The sequence below is a fragment of the Pediculus humanus genome, genomic scaffold (genome assembly GCF_000006295.1).
Source record: "Pediculus humanus corporis 1103172108288 genomic scaffold, whole genome shotgun sequence".
NCBI lineage: Eukaryota > Metazoa > Arthropoda > Insecta > Psocodea > Pediculidae > Pediculus > Pediculus humanus.
Window position 1 is genome coordinate 383397 of NW_002987857.1, and position 4621 is coordinate 388017.

Genomic DNA, 4621 nt, shown 5'->3' on the forward strand with positions numbered 1-4621 from the left:
AAAAAAAATTTTTTTTTTTCATTTTCCTAATACTTGATATAATCAATAATAATAATGATACTTTAACATTTTAAAGAATAAAAAAAAATGAAAATTAATTAATTTATTTTTATAATTTAAAAAAAAAACCATTATTATTATTATTTATTATTAAATTATTTAAATTTAAATTATTATATTTTAGTTAAAAAAAACTTTTTCTTTTTAAATAGTAATAGAAATAATAATAATAATAGTAGTAGTAGTAGTGATAGTGAAAGTAATTAAAAGGCAAGGCAAAAAAAAATTTTTTTTGTTTTTTGTTTTTTTTTGGAGGGGGGGGAATTTTTTTTGTTGAAATTTTATGGCTCCGGTTAGTCGCCATTTTCTTTTTTTTCGTTGTTTTCATTTCGCATAAAAAGTTGGCAAAAAAAAAGAAAAAACGAAGGAGACGTCGTAATTTATGTTGTTATTGAAATTATGTAATTTTTCATGCAAAAAAAAAAAAAATTTTTTTTCTTTTTTATTTACGAGGTAGAAAATTTTTTTTAAAATAAATTTTAATTTATTTCACTTTAATTATTTTATTTATTAAGTAAATAAATAAATAAATAAAAAAGTTGTATTTTAAGTAAAATAATTAATTATGTAAAAAAAAAAAAAAAATATATCAACTGATAATGTTGGTAATAACGAAAATTGTTTTTTTTTTTAAATTTAACATGACAAAGAAAAATTTATTTTTTTCTTCCCCTCCCTCCCCCGCCTCCCAAAAAAAATTTCACTTTCGAAATGAATTTTTTTAAAGCCCCCCTCCCTTCCCCCATCATTATTATTATCATTAATTTAATGATTACGTTATGAGATAAACTTTGTCGTCCATTATTAGTATCGACTTTACATTATTGTATGTTTTTTCAATTTATTAATTTATTTATGCGTGTGTGTGTGCGTGCGTAAAAGAGAGAGAGAGAGTGAGAGAGTGAGAGAGAGAGAGAACGAACGGCGGTTTGAAAATTGTGAGAAATTTTTAATCCTTAAAGATTTATTTTAGGTTTGTTGAAAAGCTTTTAAGCTTACTTGAATTCTAACGTATACTTTATGTATACATATATATTTACACATTTAGATGGTAAATTCGATTTTATTAAATAAATATTACTATTATTATTATTATCAATAAAATGATTATTCTTATGTATGGCTTTTATTTATTTTTCTATGTACGATTTAATAAATTTCTATAAAATATTCGATTGTTGTTGCTCTTTCTAGAATTTTTTTTGCGAGATTTACTGCCTTGTTATTTTCTCAAATGGCTGCGAATTAAGAATTGAGAAAAGGTTGTTTATAAAAAGGTTTAAAGTCACGTGACTTTATCAATTTTCTATTTTTTTTTAAATAAAAGTGAAAATTTTCACACGTTAATTTAATTAATGTAAATATATTAATGGCGTCCGTCGTCCAGTCAATATTGAAAAACGGGAAATTCAATAATCAATTTCCGCGTCGAAGTTTTCCCTAACGAACAAATATAATAATAATAATAATAATAATTATTATTATTATTATTATTATTATTATTATTATTATTTTAATATGTAAATAAAAGTCTACCTTAAAAAAAAATTTTTTCTTTATTTTTTTTCGAGGGTTATTAAACAAAAAAAAATTTCCATTTAGTTTCCTTTTACATTCGCGTTACCATTGGGTATTTAAGTAAATTACATAAAAACCTTTTGACTCGTTAATAACATTTTATTTATTTTTTTTGTGTAATGAGAAAGAGAAAGAAAGGGAGAGGGAGAGGAAGAGAGAGGAAGAGAACGAGTTAAATTTATTTGCATAATAATTGCATTATTCTGGTTCCGGCCTTAAATTTTCCATTGATTAATTTTTTCCGCTTTGTTTCTCCTTTGAAAAAAAAAAAAATTTAATTATTTATTCCGTTTATAACAAATGAACGAACGAAAGTAAATTTTATATAAAGGAGGAAAATTTTTTTGTTTTTTTCAAACAATTAATAATAATAATAATAATAATAATAATGACATAATTATATTTTTTTTTATCCTTTTCAATTTTTTTTTCTTTTTTTTTCAACGTTGGCAATTTAAAAAAAAAAAATTATTATTATTATTAATTATAATAAAATTTTATTAATAATTTGTTTATTTAATTAATTAATTAATTAAAATGATTTAATAATAAATAATAATAATAATAATGATAATAATTATTTTTATTTTTTTTCGATCGAACGGTTATGAAGTTTTTAAAAAAAATTTTTTTTTTCTTTTTTTTTCCTTTTTTTTGATTTATTTTTTCCTTTTGCTAATTGAATTTTCCGGGGAAACTTTTCCTTTTCCTTTTTTTCGTTCCTTTAATTTTTCAATCGTCATCAAATTTTCTTTTTTTTTTTATTTTATAAAAAACATTTTTCTCTTTTATTCGACATATTTTTTTTTTTTTTTTTTTTTGTTTCAATGATTGGATTTTTTTTTTTTTTCTTTAACTTTATTAATTGAATTATATTTGATTTATTGATTGTCTCTGGCATGATTCTATTAACTTTATTTCATTTATTTATTTTTTTTTTTCATAAAAAGTACACCCGGTAAAAATTATTGTTATGAAAAGAAAAATAAAACATAAAAAATTACAACATTTTTTTTCATTAAAAAAAAAAGTAAAATTTACGTTATTAATTTTAATTACTGCGACATTTTTTTATTTTTTTATTACTTTTAATCGTTAATAAATATTAATAAGGTTTTTGTAAATTGTTTGTTGTTGTTTATTTTTAAAAATATTATTATTATTATTATTTAAATAATGACAAAACAAACGAGAGACGATAGATAGAATTTTGACGAGGGTAAAGGTCGTGAGTATTACCTCGACCGAATAATTATAAAAAAAGTTTTTAAGGAAATAAAAACAAATTGGCGACTTGAACATTATCTGTTGCCTTTTTTTTTATTAAAATAATAATAATGATAATAATAATACCGTATGGAACTTGATGTTTACCACATTTAATTTTGTTTTGTGTGAATAACGGAATTGTTTGATGTCGTGAAAATTCCTTTTGGTAGCCCTTACGATTTCCACACACACACACACACACACGCACAAATGGTCGCCATTTTTTTTTTAACTTTTGATACTGTCAGAGGATTATTATTCTTGGAATTTATGTCGTATTGTGTTGTTATGATGATAATATAAACGGATTCCCGTTAACATATTTAAATCAATTAAAACGATTCACATAAATTACCACCACCACTAACTATTACTTACCCTTTAAAATTAAACGCATGATGATTTCCTCGTCGTTAAAAAATTTCTAGTAGTAATAATAATAATAATTAAATGAAATTGTAAAGTTTATATATATGTAAATGCGACGTGAGGGGGGGAGGGGGGATAGTAGTAATGCAATAGTTAAAAAAAAAAAATAGTTTTTAAACATATGAAAATCGGATATTATAAAACGTTATTTAAACTTTTTCGGTCACGTGTTGGCTTTTGAGTGAATTTTAAAATTGTGGTTGGAAAATTTTTTGAAAAGTTCCTACGTATTAGATAGAACATGGTTCTTCGTTCCACCATTATTGTTTGTTTGTTTGTTTGTTTGTTTTAAAGTCTCTTTTAACATAAAATTTAATTGAAATGCGGTTTTTACGTTTTATTAATTAAAAAATTTAAAACGAAATATCAAAAATTTTATTAAATTTTTTTTTTTTGTTATTTCACGTACGAATTCTAAGGAAAACTTGTTTGCAATATATGTATATAAATAATTATTAAAAATATGTTGTTAAAAGTTCTCGAATATGTACTTAAATGAATGAAAAAAAAAAAAAACATTCCAGAATGAATAAAAATAAGTACGAAAAACGCGCGTTTTATATTATTATTATTAATAACGAAGAAAGGAGGGAAAAAATTTTTTTTTCTTTCTTATTTTTTTTTTTTTTGTTAAGGAGGGCGGATAAAGCGGTGGAGGGAAAGGGGATGAGAAGAGAGATGAAATGAGGGATGAAAATGTAAATGGGGAGATGCAGGGAGAGAGGAAGGAGGGGGAGGGGGAAAGGATGGAATTAAAAGTGATGCGGTTTACATCAGATGCACAACATTACCTTTATAATGTTCTTCTCATTATATTTACCATTAAAAAAAAAAAAGAAAGAAAGAAAAAAATTAATAGCGTCTGTCAAATAGGTCCTCATTAAAATTTTATTTTTCATAAATTTTTCTTTTTTTTTTCCTTTTTTTACACGATATTATATTTTTTTAACATAAAAATTTAAGTCGTAATTTAAATGAAAAAGAAAAAAAAATTATTATCATCATTTTTTTGTTTTTTTTTTTATTTACGTAATTAATAAAAATTATAACAAATAATTAACTTTTTACGTAATTCGTTATAAATTATTGTCATCGTCCTCATTATTATTATTATTATTATTATTATTTCGTTTGTTTTTTTTACCGCAAAATAAATAAAAATAAAAAAAAATTCAACAAATTTGTTATAACTTGAGACCCCCATCATTTTCACCATGATGAAAAGGAATCTCACTCTCTCTCTCTCTCTCTCACTCTCTCTCTCTCTCTCTCTCTCTCTCTCTCT